This window comes from Henckelia pumila, unplaced genomic scaffold (genome assembly GCF_033568475.1).
Source record: "Henckelia pumila isolate YLH828 unplaced genomic scaffold, ASM3356847v2 CTG_461:::fragment_3, whole genome shotgun sequence".
NCBI classification, from domain to species: Eukaryota; Viridiplantae; Streptophyta; class Magnoliopsida; order Lamiales; family Gesneriaceae; genus Henckelia; species Henckelia pumila.
Genome location: NW_027331831.1, coordinates 16,123,892 through 16,141,385, shown reverse-complemented (window position 1 = coordinate 16,141,385; position 17,494 = coordinate 16,123,892).

Here is a 17,494-nt window from a genome sequence, read left to right as displayed (position 1 = left end):
ATAAAAATAACATGAAATAATGCATACAAAATGCACTTATCAACACCCCCATACTTAACTCTTGCTCGCCCTCGAGCAAGACATGCAAAAACAAAATGCAAACAAAAACATAAGTAAGGACGATTCATAAATGTGCAAAGCCTCTGAGAAGTTTAATCACAAAACAAAAAACACAGACATGCTCTCAAATTTTCATAATACACCTTTGATTTAACGTGAACGTGTGTGTGTGAAATGTCATTCGAGTTTCATACAACTTAGACCGAATTCGTCTCAAATCTGCTTAGCGACCTATGACAAATCAGTGCAAGTTTCACTCTTCAAGTGCCCATTCTTTCCAACGACCTCTAGACTAAACCCACCTCCCTTGAGATAATGAATTACACACCTCCGGATTTTGCACCCGGTATTGCATTAGCCCCAATAATGACCCGCTGACTTAGCTATAACTGGCTAGGATACGAAAAATCATTCTATTTTTTCTTTCTAATCCCCTCGTCTATAGCCCGGATGGAGCATCAATCCCATTGAATCCGCATACTTAGCCTTAAATTAATTTTTTTTTTTTTTTTTTAGGATTTTAATCCTTTCAAGGCCCGGATGGAATTGTAAATTTTTTTTTTCTAGGTGCGCCCAAGATCATAAGTGTAAACTAGAGCCTCATCAAAATTCATAAAACACAATCAAGATCCACAAACCACCTATTGCCGTGCAATGGTCAAACAGACAGAAACTTCATCAAATCTTTTGTTACAGTCCACTGGTCTAACATTAGTGCTTAAAAAATATTCACGGTTCAACCTACAGTATCTCATGTCCAGTCAAGAGCAAAATTTTTCAAAAAAACATTTTTTTCAAATAAACTTCATCATCATTGGATATCATGACTTATCCTACCCATGCAGGACAACACAAAAAACAACAAAAACACACTATATGCAAACAGACATGAAACGAACTTTATGCAACACAAACACAAAACATAATGAAATAAACTAGTCTACCCCCCATACTTATCCAAAGAATTGCCCTCAATGCTTCAGACAATGAACAGAATTCAAAACGAACAAAAACACAATGAAAACAGAAATAACACTCCCCTGGTTTTTGTTTCATTCTCTTCCTTCTTGACGGCATCAGCTGGGACAGTAGCATCAGTCTAGATATATCGGCAGGCATGACCAACTGGCATGGGAAAGAAAACAAAATCAAATAAAAACAAAATATAAAAAAAACAAAATAAAAACAAAAGCAAAAACACTGGGTTGCCTCCCAGTCAGCGCTAAAATTATAGTCTATAGCCCGACTATGCAGAAGCCACCATCAAAGAGCGGATGCCGCCCATAGTAAGAATCATACGATTCTACGTATGGGTTTTGAATTTCTTCGCCCTCAAGCTTGGCGTGATATTTGCAGTTTAAGCTTGTCGGTCCAACAGTACTCGGCATGAAATTTTTCCTTTGGAAAGAGACTCTGATTCTAGGCTGAAGCTCAAAGAGGATGTAATACTGTGGAGGTGGCGTCAATGGCAAAAAAGTATCTTCTAACGGTGTACATAAAACGACCACTGACGAGGTAAAATCTCTCTCCTTATATGGTTCTTCCTCCTCCACTATCATGTTTGGCTCATCCTCACAAGAAGATTCCTCAAAAATGATTTCTTCATGCTCTGGCTCAGTTACTTCACTCAATTGGCAGATATCCAAAATTGGTTCTCTAATAAGCGCAATCTGTTCATCCAAAAGACTTATGCGGCTTTCTAAAAATTGATTTGACTCTGTCTGCTGTCGCACAAGATTTTCCAACTGAGTCACATAATCTTCGGAATGCCCTATGCACTCTTCTTGATGCTCCGGTGGCTGGTTCGCAGAATTTTTAGAGTTGATATCTGGAGGATATTGATGACTCCAACCCTGCAGTGAAGGATCACAATGCCAATGGTAGTCAAAATCTGCCATATCATTTAACAAGTGCATCGCACTGTCTTCATCTCTTCTAAACAATTGACTGCCAGTGGCCAACGCTCCATAATCCACCCAACTTCTTGTAATCTCATCCAAACCACCATAAAAAAATTGAGTGAGGGTGTAGCTCGAAAATTTATGGCATCGAAATCTGTTCGCCAAATCATTGAATCTCCCCCAAACAGCATAGAATGGCTACAAGTATTGCTGGCCAAATCTTGTGAACACCTGATGATGATCCATCTCCAAGTACCTCACAAGCAAAAGAAAAGAAAAAAAATCAAAATTAAAATAAAATAAAAAAAACGAAAAGATAGAAATAAAAAAAAATGTCTAGCCTCAAGCAAATAATCTATCCTAATATCAACTAAACAGTCCCCGGCAACGGCGCCAAAAACTTGACCGGCTAAATCGGTGTGATATAAATCTACTGGCAAGCGTACCAGGTCAAGTAATAGTAAAGTGGACAGAGAGTCCAAGTATCGATCCACAGGGACTGCAGTCAATTCTCAAGAATTAATTATTTTACTTAATCTAGACAAAATAATAGAAGGATTTTGAATTAACTAAAATAAGAATATAAAATAAAAACTGATTAAGAAATAAGAATAAAAATAACTGAAGATAAAAATAATCAAGACAAAGACAACCAAGACACACGTAGGTACCGAACAAATTTTGTAACATGTAGTCGATTCAGGACTCAGATTTAATCTTAATTCACGGGAATTCTCCTAATTTGTTCAAAGAACTATTTCTAGAACAATCAAACCTATTCAAATATTGATGAACTAATCTTTCATAATTCTAATCAAATTTGAATGCATTAAATATTTGTGAAAATTCAGTTTACACCTAAACCGCACACTGAAACCGAATTCTATTTCTAGTCGGTTTTACAATATGTTAATTATCAGAGTGATCAAAATCAAAACCTCCTCTGTACAAATTGGAATCGATTAACATGCAAGCAAACAGTTGATCAGACTATTCACAAGACAACTATAAATCTGACAATCAATAAAATAAAATCAACTCTGAAAAATCCCAAACAAACATCCAAGTTTTCTACATGAATTTGTTCGGCCCAATCACGCCGTCTTGGTTGAAAATAAACTACTCAATAATTAAAAACAATAATTCAAAAATAAAAATAAAAAGAAGAAAAGAAAGAAGAAATCTTCTCTCCCAAGCCTTGTAGCCGCCTCCTCTTGCGTTGTGCGCTCTGGAGCTTCCGAAACCCTCAAAAATATGTTATATCTTGTATATATATGGTCCGGAACGCCTATCAGTTAATTTCCTCTCAAAACAAGGATTTTTCGGAACACATATGACCCCCAAACATGCGCGCGCGTGCGGCATAGGCCTCGCGCGCGCGCAGAAGTTAAAAACAGAGATCTAATCACGAAACTCGCGCGCGCGCGAGCTTGATTCTCGCGCGCGCGCAGTACAAGTTTTCTGCACCGAGCGATAATTTTCAAAAATTCATATCTCAAGATCTAACCGTCGGATTGAGCGGAAATTTGGACAGCAGCTTCAAAACATCGTGAACTTTAATCTGACCTGGTGGAGATCGGATTTGAAGCTCTCTAAAATTAAATTTTATTTTTTGAACAAAGCTAGTCTGCAATTCACTCTTCAACAATATATTTTCCTACAAAATTAACCCAAGGAGTGAAATACACACACATGCACTAAAAAACATAAAAACACATAAAAATAATATGAATGCACACATAATAGACATAAAAATAACATGAAATAATGCATACAAAATGCACTTATCAGCGGGCGCGCGGATGTAGGAGCGCGGGCATGCTTGGGCTTCGAACCAAAAAATTTAATTTCGTGATTTCTTCAACGTTTTCTCAATTTTCTTGATCCTTTTGGCCTCCAAAAACATTACAATAATGTTCAAAGTTATTTTCATGCTCTCCAACCAAGTTTCCATGGATCCCAAATCCTTCAATCCTTGATGACATTTTAAGAGACATCTCTTGCAACAATATGAATCATCGGACGTCTCCTAGATTCATATCAGGATCTATATCCACTCATTAATTCAAGTATTGAGCAGGAAAAACAGGACATGATGAATGTTCCTTATCCTAATGGAGTTAAAAGTATCATGTATGTCATGGTGTGCACTCGACCAGATCTTTCATACGCAATTTGTGTGGTTTCAAGATTTATGTCAAATCTTGGTAGAGCTCAGAAAACATTGGACTTATGTTTAAAAGAAAAGAAACTGCAGCAGTATCAGTAGAAGGATTTGTGGACTCTGGTTATGCAGGAAACATAGACTCAAGGAAGTCACTTACTTGATTCATTTTTACTGACTTTGGAACTGCTGTAAGTTGGAAGGCTATGTTACAATATGTGGTAGCTCTATCTACCACAGAGGCCGAATACATAGCCGTAACTGAGGCAATCATGGAAGCAATTTGGCATAAAGGATTTGTGAATGAGCTTGGCATGAAGCAAGAGACAGTGACTGTTCATTGTGATAGCCAAAGTGCTATACATCTATCAAAACATCAAGTATTCCATGAGAGGTCCTAACACATAGATGTACAACTCCATTTTGTAAGGGATATCATTGCAAAAGAGGAAGTGAAGCTAAAAAATATAAATACTGAAGAAAATCCAGCTGATGACTTCACCAAGGCACTACCTCAACTTAAGTTCAAACACTGCCATGACTTAGTTTGGGTGGTGGAAAGAACTTAGTTTCAAATGGATGATTGGGAGGTAATTCAAGAAAGCCCATTTAGAAGAATAAAGCCGTTGGAACTACTTTGAGCATCGGTTGAAATACGGCTGAGATGCAAGATAAGAGATTAACAGAATCACTTCTGAGAGACACTTAAAAATTCACAAGAGATCGACAAAGGGAATAAAAAGAAGCATTGAATCTAGGTCAAGATTAAGGCGATTGCATAGATAAGAAGGGGTGTGAGGAATTCATTCAAAAGCTCTGTAATCTTTATTATTGTTGTGTGATCGATTGATTGTGTGATTGTCCACTGTAATCTTTGATCGAGAATTTTCAGTAATAAAAGTGATTATCCTCCCCGTGGATGTAGGCTATGTAAATAGCTGAACCACGTAGATCTGGTGTATTGTTCTTGATTGTTTTCTTTCTGATTCTTTGTTGTTGATTGTGCTGCAAAATTTCTTGCATATTTTGGATTATATTTGACTTCTCTTTGTTCGATTGTTACTATATTTGATTCATTAAGTTTCTCAGTGAGTTGTGCATTAGAATCAGAAGGTTCTAATGTGCAATCATCAGAAACTTGGTGAGTGAAAGTCGAAGAAGGTTTGAGTCCCATAACAATTTCGAACAATTAGATCATCCCAACATTTTTTTCCTTTTATTTGTTTAAAAAAGTTTTCTTAAATTTTTTTTAAATTGGCGGGCTTCACCACGCAAGAGGGCTCCGCACGAGGCCCTTCACATCTCGTGTGCTAGATCCTCGACCCTTGGAGGGGCTAGGGATGTCAACAGGTCTAGGTACACCCAGACCCGCAATGGGTCTGCCCCATGTGGGCGAGTTTGGGCCCATTAAGTGGGTTTGGGGGGGGGGGGGGTGGGCCTTGGGTATATTTTTTCAGACCTAGGAGGGTATGCTAGGCCGTTCCTATTTGGAGACAGAATAGTCGTCCGGCTCCGGCCTATTTTTTTTCGAAGCCCATAATTTTGAAAAAAATATTATTATATAAAAGTGTAAATTGATCCAATATAAATTTATTATTCTTGGGCTTTTTTCATTCATATCACAGGAAATTATTTTTCCTTTGCCTACAGCCTAGTATAAACTTTTTTATTATTTCTGGGCCTATTGATAAATTTATTTATGAAGTTTATTATTCATAGATCTCTTTATAATTTATTTCCAATATAAATTATTTTTCATGTGCCTAATATAAACAAAAAACCTTATTTATTCCCTAAATTTATTATATATTTGTGTAATTGGACCAACATAAAAACATATTTTCTGACTCATAGGGGTTGTTCTGATATTAATGAGGATGATTTATTTTTGTAGTTGACATTTTTGAAGTTCTCATTACCAAAAAAAACAAAATCGGTAATTGATGTAGTGAATTACTTGAAAAATAATAGATGAATATTTCTCAAATGCTCACATTTTTTATAAAATCTTGTTGACTATACTTGTTACAACAGAACTTAGACATGCAATTAACTTAATCAAATAGTAAACCAAAATTAAGCTGCAGAAACAATAAACATTAATACAATCCCAAGGAAAAGAATCTGCAATACCCAAATAGTTATACAACCAAATCGAATACTGTATCAATCAATACAATAAAACCCTAGGCGAAGCTCCAGCTTGTCATCCACTGCCTAGCCCCTCTTGGATCCACCCGCCTCATCCAAACGCAAACCTGCCCAAAGAAATAAGGTGTTCAAATACACAAAGTACGAGATGTGAGCATAAAACGCTCAGCATGAGAGTATGAGTATACATGCATGCAAGTGTACCTCCTACTGACTAGAGGCCAAAAATTGGTTAACAAAGACAGACCGGGCCCTGGTATGTAGCACGCTGTGCCGTCGCTTCAGGAGGTGGCTCACATACCAAAAACCAGTGGATACTCCGGACCCAAATCGATGGAAGTCCATCCACTAACAGGATAGGGTAAAACCCTACTAACAGACATCTCAAAAGAGATAGATCAATATGCAAATGTATGCAGCATATAATCATGTCATATAAATCATGCAGTCACATAATATATGCATACTCAGTCATGATATCTCGAACATTACTTTCGTACCTCAAATACTAGGCAAGCTCTACCAGCTCTAGGTCCATGTCTATAATCCGCACTACACTGCCAAATGATACTAATATCATTATAGTGCTCTAAAAGCCTTAACTAAGCTATTGCATACTCCTAAATATTTTTAGGAAGCAAAAGCTATACCTGCGTCCGTCGTCAGCCCGTTGCTGTTGCTTGCCTCAAAACTAGGCCACAGCTTTGCTATGACACCTGGATCGCTGCGCCACTTCCTAATTCCCAATGGGACGCCTAGAATTTCCTAGATCTAAGCTAGAAGACTAAGGAATCGAGAGAAAAGAGGTGAAATGTGCATCTGAAACTGAGGTTCGACACCTCTATTTATAGACAACGAACGGAACGTCCGTTCCTCATCGTTGCGTCCGTTCATCCGACGAACGTTGCGTCCGTTACCCTTCGTGGCTTTCGATGTCCCATCAAGTGCATAAGCAATGACGCATTCTAATGGCACGAACGTTGCGTCCGATCCCCAGATGTTGCGTCCGTTCTGCCTGACCCTTCGGACCATTTCTGATCATTTTGGGTCTATTTCCGGACTCCATTTATCCATTTGAAGTTTCCTTAATCATGTTTAATCTAAACTAACATGATTTTTTGAATTAATAACAATTACTCACTAATTATGGGTACGGGCTACTACATTCTCCCCCACTTAAGATATTTCGTCCTCGAAATCAGATCTTAAGTACTGAAAGAACAACATGCAGAAACATCTTTTATTCAATCAGAATTTTACAGAGTTCATAACTGAATACAACTTGAAAAATGAAATCAAAATAACTCAGGATGTTCTGAACGCATCCTGCTCTCGAGTTCCCAAGTGGCTTCTTCAGTGACTCAACGCTTCCACTGAACTAAAACCAGAGGAATGACTTTATTCCGTAAGACTTTATCCTTATGATCCAGGATACGAATAGGTCTCTCTACATAAGTCAAATCTGTATCCACTTGAACTTCGGACGGCTGCAGAATATGAGACTGATCCGCCACATACCGTCGCAACAGAGATACGTGGAACACGTTGTGAATACTGGACAGATACGATGGAAAAGCTAGCCGATACGCTAAATCGCCAATGCTCTCCAAGATCTCAAATGGACCAATAAATCTGGGAGACAACTTGCCCTTGAGGCCAAACCTGAGAATCCTGTGGAAAGGTGAAACTCTCAAAAACACTTTCTCCCCAACATCAAACTGCAAAGGTCTACGCTTAGTATTAGCATAGCTGGCCTGACGATCCTGTGCAGTCTTAATCCGTTTCTTGATCTGATCAACAACATCTGATGTCTGTTGGACTAACTTCGGTCCCTCATCCTGTCTCTCCCCACTTCTTCCCAGAAGAGTGGAGTACGACAACTTCGTCCGTACAACGCCTCAAAAGGTGCCATCCCAATGCTAGTATGATAGCTGTTGTTGTACGCGAACTCAATCAATGGCAAATGATCCTGCCAGGCTGAACCAAAATCCATAGTGCACGCTCGAAGTATATCCTCCAAAGTACGGATAGTACGCTCTGACTGTCCATCAGTCTCCGGGTGATAGGCAGTACTCAAACTGAGAGTAGTGTCCATCGCACGCTGAACACTCTCCCAGAACCTAGAAGTAAACCTGGGTTCTCAATCGCTGACAATGCTCACAGGCACTCCATGAAGTCGAACGATCTCCTGAATGTACAATCGCGCCATACGATCTACAGAGTACTCTCGGCTATAGGCAATGAAATTCACTGACTTGGTGGGTCGGTCCACCACAACCCAGATAGCATCACAATTCCTTGAGGATACCGGCAAATGAGTCACAAAATCCATCATGATAAGCTCCCATTTCCACTCAGGAATAGGCAGACTGTGAAGCAAACCTCCAGGTTGTCAGTGTTTTGCCTTGACTTGCTGACAAACCAAGCATCTCGAAACATACTGATACACGCTGAGTTTCATTCCCTTCCACCAAAACCGAGTACGTAGATCCTTGTACATCTTGTTGCTCCCCGGATGAATACTCAGCTTAGTGCGATGTGCCTGAGAAAAAATCTCCTCTCGCAACTCTTCATCCTCCGGAATCACAAGCCTACCAGACAAACACAGAAATCCATCTGACTGATAGTGAAATCTAGATGTAGTACCCTCGTTGGCTAGACGAGCCAAACGCTGGGTCTTCGAATCAGACATCTGAGCTTCCCGAATCCGCAAATACAAAGCTGGCTCAGATAGTATCGCAAACATCTGGATACTCTGCATACCTTTCTTGTGCTTGAAGGTATACCCTGAAGAACAACAATCATCGATCACACTAGACATCGAACAAGTCTGAAGTGTGGATAGTCGCACCTTGCGACTCAATGCATCAGCGGTGAGATTTGCAGCTCCCAGATGGTACTTAATCTCGCAATCATAGTCCTTAAGCAAGTCAATCCAACGTCTCTGCCTCATGTTCAACTCCGCCTGAGTGAACAAATATTTGAGACTCTTGTAGTCGGTGAAGATCTCAAATTTCTCACCATACAGATAATGACGTCAGATCTTCAAAGCGAACACAATAGCTGCCAACTCCAAATCATGAACTGGGTAATTGTATTCGTGTAACTTTAACTGTCTAGAAGCGTATGCAATCACATGCCCATTCTGAGTCAGAACACAAACTAGCCCCTGAAGAGAAACATCTGTGTACACCACATGCCCTCCAAATCCTGACGGTAATGCCAACACTGGTGCAGAAGTCAACTGCCGTTGAAGCTCACAAAAATTCTCCTCGCACTCTGAGGACCACTCGAAATCAACACCCTTGCGGGTAAGCTGCGTCAAAGGTCAAGCTAGCTGCAAGAAGTTCAGAATGAAGCGACGATAATATCCTGCTAGACCCAGAAAACTACGGATCTCAGCAACCGTCGTCGGGCGTGACCAATTAAGCACAGCCTCGATCTTGCTCGGATCAACAGAAATCCCCTCCCTAGAGATGATGTGGCCAAGAAAGACCACTCGATCCATCCAAAACTCACACTTACTCAGTTTGGCGTACAACTGCTCATCCCGAAGAGTCTGCAGTACCAACCGCAAGTGAGAAACATGCTCGTCCGCATCACCCGAATACACCAAAATGTCGTCAATGAAAACCACGACAAACTTATCCAGAAACTCCCTGAAAACGCGGTTCATCAAATCCATAAATATATTCGGTGCATTAATCAAACCGAAAGGCATCACTAGAAACTCGTAATGCCCATAGCGAGTACGAAATATAGTCTTGGCTATGTCCTGATCTCGGACTCTCATCTGATGATATCCAGATCTCAAGTCAATCTTGGAGTAAACCAAAGTACCTTGCAATTGATCAAACAAGTCATCAATACGAGGCAAAGGATACTTGTTCTTCACAGTAACTTGGTTCAGCTGCCGATAGTCAATGCACAACCGCATAGACCCATCCTTCTTCTTCACAAAGAGAACAGGAGCTCCCCATGGAGATACACTAGGACGAATGTACCCCTTGTCCAAAAGATACTGTAACTGATTTTTCAACTCTCGCATCTCTGACGGAGCCAGACGATACGGTGCTCGAGAAATAGGCAAAGTACCCGACATCAACTCTATGCCAAACTCGACTTCCCTAGCAGGCGGAAAACCCGGAATCTCATCAGGGAATACATCTGGGAATTCGTCCACAACCGGAATATTCTCTATCCCAACACTCTCAACGGACAAATCAACTGCATAGATGAGGTAACCTTCCCCGCCAGACTCTAGAGCTCGACAGGCTCTCAAAGATGATACCAAGGGCATCGGGGGTCGCGCTCCCTCACCATAGAAAAACCAGCTATCACTCCCATCTGGATGAAAGCGTACTAATCTCTGATAGCAGTCCACTGAAGCTCGATAGGTAGTCAACATATCAATCCCTAGAATGCAATCGAAGTCATCCATCGCAAGAACCATGAGATTCGCTATTAGAATGCTTCCTTTGAACTCTAAAGGGCAACCCATCACTAGACGCTTAGCCAAAGCATATTGGCCCGTCAGAGTAGAAACAGAAACTACTACGTCTAGTGCAATGCATGGTAACTTATGTCTCTTAAAAAAAACATGCAGAAATGAAGGAATGAGATGCACCAGTGTCAATGAGTACAAGAGCAGGTATACCATATAACAGAAATGTACCTGCGATGACCTTCTCATTCTCCTCCACTTCCTGATCGTGCCTCAAGGCAAACACCTGGCCAGAAGTCCGCGGCTTCAAGTGAGAACTCCCAGTAGACTATCCCTGCGACATCAGCTAAACGGTAGCCTGAGAACCTGATCCTGAACCAGAACCGCCTCCCCCAGATAGTGGACAATCCCTCAGGATATGACCCACCTCTCCACAACGGAAACAAGCTCCAGAAGCTTTATGGCATATGTCGGTCGGATGGTTCTTCCCGTAATGGTCGCATTTCTCCTTCTTACCAAAACAAACAACACCAGCAGAACCAGAGGAAGAAGAAGTAGATCTGGACTTCTTGAAAGACTGAGCACGGGGACCCAAAGAACTCGCAGGCCTAGACTGAGAGAAAGACCTGTTACGCCGAATGTTATCCTTCGCTTGGTGACAACGGCTCACCAAACCATCGTAGGTCATATCATCACCGATCGCCACACGGTCATGAATCTTCGGGTTAAGGCCTTGAAGAAACAGATTGTACTTCATCTCAGAGCTGTCAGCAATCTCGGGACAATAGGATAACAAATCGAAGAACTTTTTTTGATACTCGTCAATAGACATGGCTCCCTGACGCAGACTCAGTAACTCACCCGCTTTCATTGACGGTCATTGACGGAGTGCAGGAGGAAAATACAGCTTCTGAAAAGCTGTGGGGAACTCGGCCCAAGGGGAAACTCCTCTCGCCGCAACAAAGGGTGCAGAAGTGAATCTCCACCACTTCCGGGCTCGCCCATCCAGAAGATAACCAAGTGTCTCCATCTTCTGCTCCTCAGTACAGTGAAAAGTCTGAAAAGTCTTCTCCATGCGATCTAGCCAGTTCTCCGCATCCTCCGGAGACTCGCCTCCAACCAAAGGCTTAGGACCCATCTGTAAAAATCGGCGCACACTGAAACGCTGGTCATCATGGTGACGATGATGGCATTCTCGACGACGCTCCTAATTGTCATCGCCCCAACGTCCACCTCCACTACCATGGCTACTCTGATCATCACGATCCGCCATCTACAAAATTAACCTCACGGTTACCTTATGCAGAATCTAAATCCCAAGAATACTACGCATGCTATAATACCATAAATGTAGTGACCCTTACCGAGATCACCTACTAAACATAACTTAGACATGCAATTAACTTAGTCAAATAGTAAACCAGAATTAAGCTGCGAAAACAATAAACATTAATACAATCCCAAGGTAAGGAATCTGCAATACCCAAATAGTTATACAAACAAATCGAATACTATATCAATCAATACAATAAAATCCTAGGCGAAGCTCCAGCTGGCCATCCACTGCCTAGCCCCTCTTGGATCCACCCGCCTCATCCAAACACAAACCTGGCCAAAGGAATAAGGTGTCCTGATACACAAAGTATGAGACGTGAGCATAAAACGCTCAGCACGAGAGTATGAGTATACATGTATGCAAGTGTACCTCCTACTGACTAGAGGCCAAGAATCGGATAACAAAGACAGACTGGGCCTTGGTATGTAGCAAGTTGTGCCATCGCTTCAGGAGGTGGCTCACATACCAAAAACCAGTGGATACTCCGGACCCAAATCGATGGAAGTTCATCCACTAATAGGATAGGATAAAACCCTACTAACAGAAATCTCAAAAGAGATAGCTCAATATGCAAATGTATGCAGCATATAATCATGTCATATAAATCATGCAGTCACATAATACATGCATACTTAGTCAGGATATCTCGAACAGTACTTTTGTACCTCAAATACAAGGCAAGCTCTACCAGCTCTAGGTTCACGCCTATAATCCGCACTACACTACCAAATGATACTAATATCATTATAGTGCTCTAAAAGCCTTAACTAAGCTATTGCATACTCCTAAATATTTTTAGGAAGCAAAAGCTATACCTGCGTCTGTCGTCAGCCCGTTGTTGTCGCTTGCCTCAAAACTAAGCCACAGCTTCGCTACTCCACTTACGGATTCCCAATGGGACGCCTAGAATTTCCTAGATCTAAGCTAGAAGACTAAGGAATCGAGAGAAAATAGGTGAAAGGTGCATCTGAAACTGAGGCTTGGCACCTCTATTTATAAACAACGAACGGAACGTCCGTTCCTCATCGTTGCGTTTGCTCGTCCGACGAACGTTGCGTCCGTTCCCTTTCGTTGCTTTCGATGTCCCATCAAGTGCATAAGCAATGACGCATTCTGATGGCACAAACTTTGCGTCCGATCCCCGGACGTTGCGTCCGTTCCTCCTGACCCTCCGGACCATTTCTGATCATTCTGGGTCTATTTCCGGACTCCATTTATCCATTTGAAGTTTCCTTAATCATGTTTAATCTAAACTAACATGATTTGTTGAATTAATAACAATTACTCACTAATTTTGGGTACGGGCTACTACAGTTACACTAGTAGTAAGTGCAAAACAAATTTTCTCAAATTTAAAGCTCATCAAAACATTTCCTCAATAACCATGTCATAAGAAAATATTGAATGAATTAGTTATGCTATTAACTGAGAAAAAAATTACTGAACAATTTGATTAATATTGTTAGCTCTAAACTGTCAGACGAGTTGTTTTATAGTGATAATTTTGTACATGTTTGATCTTATTACTCAATTAAAATAGAAATATTTTGACGATTACGCATTGTTTAAATCGAAAAATTTGTTATTAATCTAAAATAATATGAACGCATATTATGATTTAGGGGACTCTTTTTAAAGTTATACTCAGGATAAAAAAATTGTTAGGATCGGCCCTGGTTATGGAGGCGGGCAATGGGTCCTACAAGGCCCGCCCAAACCCGTCTCATATATAATGCATAAACTTCTAGGTTTTTAATTCTTCAAAGATTCTTCCTAGCCGCTCCCTCCCATTACTTGCGCCATCATATTTCCCGCTCTCATCTTAATTCTTATTGATTTTAATGAAATTCTGCTGCCCACCACTTGTCTGCCTTCCCTTCGACGTTTGTCTGCCCTCTGATGTTTGGCTAACCTCCAACTACCACCTACGTCCGTCGTCCAGTGCTTATAAGATACATGTTTCTATCATGAAAGACAAAATTTCATATTTGAATTTAAATCGAGAAGTATTTTAAAATTTTATTTTGCATATTACGTATGGAATCTGAATATGTGATATTTTAAGGTTTTATTTTGCTCTCTGAACACCAATTACGACTAAATCTATTTTTCATTTTGTAAAAATTGCGGGTCTTGTGGGTTTCACGAGTCCGAACCTCCACGTTTCGGATTTGGGGTGGGTTGTTCCAAGGCATAAACGGGGTGACACGGGTAATGGGTCCATATTTTCTTAATTGGACAGGTCTCAAATTTGGTCATACCCACCCCATTGACATTGTAGTAACCCAGATTCTATTTTAAGATAATAATATGTTAAACATGATTAAGGGTTAGTAATTAAACAATTCCGGGGTTTAATCGGACTTCAGAATTAAGAATTGGACTTTCAATATTTTGGCCAGTTCGGATGGTTTGAAGAGGACTTCGAACGATCTGAACTCAGCAAGCCAGGGGCTCCGAAGAATGGCAAGTTGACTTCGGAGTTAAGGCACGTTCGGACGGTTCGAACCAGGATCAGACGACCCGAACTCCCTTATGCCAAGTAGGCAGGATTACTCAGCCATAGATTTTGACAAGTGTCGGAATTAGAACACTTAGGACGGCCCGAAGTGGCGCTCGGACGGTCCGAACTCGATGTGTATCGCATGCAGGAAGTGAGCTGGATCGAACAATCTGAACCTGAGTTCGGAGGCTCCGAACTTGACCTGAAATTTTTCCTATAAATAGGGGTCTTCTGAATTCATTTTGAAATACGAATTCCGAGTTTCCTTCTTCAGTTATATAGTGTGAGATATACATTTGAGGGCCCTATCGGTTATAATAGAAGTTCTGGAAGAACCGAGGTGTGGTTATAGTCATCCGGGAATCTATTTAAGTTTTGGGAGTACTTATTAGCTTAGTTAAGGCTTATAGAACTTGTGTAATGATACGGTGAACTCTTGAATATAGGCTTGTAACCTAGGATCCTACTAAGACTTGACCTAGCCTAGAGGTACGCACACATTGACTGAGATTGCCAGCGAGTATACATGTTTATATGTTGCATTTATTTGGCATTATTATGTGGCATAATGTATGTTTTACCGCTTTTTATATTCATATATCATGTGCACATGCACGTTGAACTTATACCTTGTTATACCTGATTATAGAGACACTCATCTCTATTCTCGATAGTCTGTCACTGAGAGTACCGCGACGTCGGGGACATGTATGTCGGACTACTCTGGTGTACTAGACGAGTGTGGTTGCACCCAGAGGTTGATCCGTGCGGTGGCAACACTCATGTGGCGCCGGTACTGAGCATGACTTTCAGATGACCCTTTACCAGTCATCATGTTGCATGCATCATATATATACATTTACTCATGTTTATGTACTAGGAGTTAGCGCTCACGTCTTAGTTATTATCTTGGACACCCTATTCCACGGGGCAAATCGCAGGATGGACGGAGCCGGTAGTTCGAGGCAGGACTAGAGAGCCGAAGCTTTTCAAGGGATTTTATACAACATGGTTTATTTACCTGTATAATGTTTTAGACAGTTGTATTTTAAGCATTTCGATATAGTTGTATCACTACAGTATTAAGCCTGAATATGTTTTACTAAGCTGATATGTAAATTATGGATTATGTTTCCGCACGTTTTACTCTGTTAAGCATTCTTGCTTTATTAAGTTTAATGCATGCTATTAGTTGTCAGTTAGTTGGTGATTCCATGCAGGGTCACTACATTTTTGGTATCAGAGCATGCTTAGATTTTGGGAATTAGTACTTGGGATTTAGTCTAGTATTGAATTTTGCGCATTTGGTATTTTAAATATGAAAATCTTTTCAAGATATGGCCGGAAGAGGTGATGAGAGCCATGGTAGTGTTGGCCAGGAAGGTGGTCATCAGCATCATCACTATCACCATCATCATGAGGATCGACATCGTGCTCATGGGAGTAGACGTTGCTACACTATCAATAAGTTTATGCAAGTAGGACCGAAGCCTTTATTGGGTGGCGAAAATCCTGAACAAGCAGGAGGTTGGATGTCCAAACTTGAGAGTGCTTTTCAAGCTTTCGATTGCACTGAAGAGCAGAAACTGGAAGTTCTAGAATTTGTTCTAAAAGATCGAGCACGCTTATGGTGGGATGCCAAGGCTACTCAGGCATGTACGGAGAGAGGACGGGTGACTTAGGGGGATTTCTGTCAGCAGTTTCAGAAATTATATTTCCCTCCAGCAGTTCATCAGGCACGATCTATGGAGTTGCTGACTCTGAGGCAAGGATCAATGACTATTGATCAATATCAGCAACGATTTCTTGATCTGCTACCTTTCAGTCCTCATATCAATGACTGTGATGCGTCAAAGTATGATATCTTTCTGCAAGGCTTGAATCAAGATATCTATTCACAAGTTGTCGTCTATGATGATCCGACATCTTATGAGACTTTGGTGAACCGCTGCCGTCAAGTGAAGAACAACAATAGACGAGCACTATTGATTATTCGAGGACTGCCTGGTGGATCTCTTGGGCCTAAGGCTCAATCTATTGTGCAATTTGGACCTATATCTTCTTCTAATACTACTTCATCTGGTTCTTGTGGCTCGTGAGGTACGTTCCGTTTTGGGGAGAAGAAGAAGGAGGAGGAGGAGTTTTGCAGTCACTGTGGTGGGAAGCATCCTGCAGCTTCGTGTCGGAAGGCCACTGGTGCATGTTATATTTTTGGTGAGCAGGAACATTTGCGGAGAGATTGTCCTCAGCGTATGGGTTCTGCGAGTGGATCGGGATCATAGGTTAGATCTCAGGCTTCTAATTTTCCACGTCAGCAGCCAGCACCACAGAGTTCTTATGGTTACCGTTCACAGACTCAGGGGCAGGTATCTGCTCTGTCTCAGGAACAGGATAATGAGGGAAGCGATCGCATGTTGGCAGGTACCTTTTTACTATGTGGTATTCCTGCACTTGTTTTAATTGATACTGGAGTATCACATTCCTTTATTTCTAGTCGCTTTGTTAAGAGACATAGATTACCTTATGTATCATTAGATATGGATTTAGTTGTATCTACTGCGTTGGAGTAGGAGGTAGTAACTAAGCGTCTAGTGATGGGTTTCCTTCTAGAGTTTGAGGGTCATGTGTTATCGGCTAATCTGATGATCTTAGCGATGGAAAATTTTGAATGTATTTTGGGAATAGATATGCCAACTTTTTATCATGCTACTGTGGATTTTTATCAGTGTCTGGTACAGTTTCATCCTGTTGAGGGTGATAGCTGGTACTTTTATGGTGAGGGTGTGCGACCTCCGATGCCACTCATTTTGGCTCTGAAGGCATGTCATGTCTTGGAGTCAGGGGGGAAGTGCTACCTCATTTATGAAGTTGATATGTCCACGAGTAGTCCAGGTATTGATCAGTTACCGGTTGTCAGCGAGTTTCCTGATATATT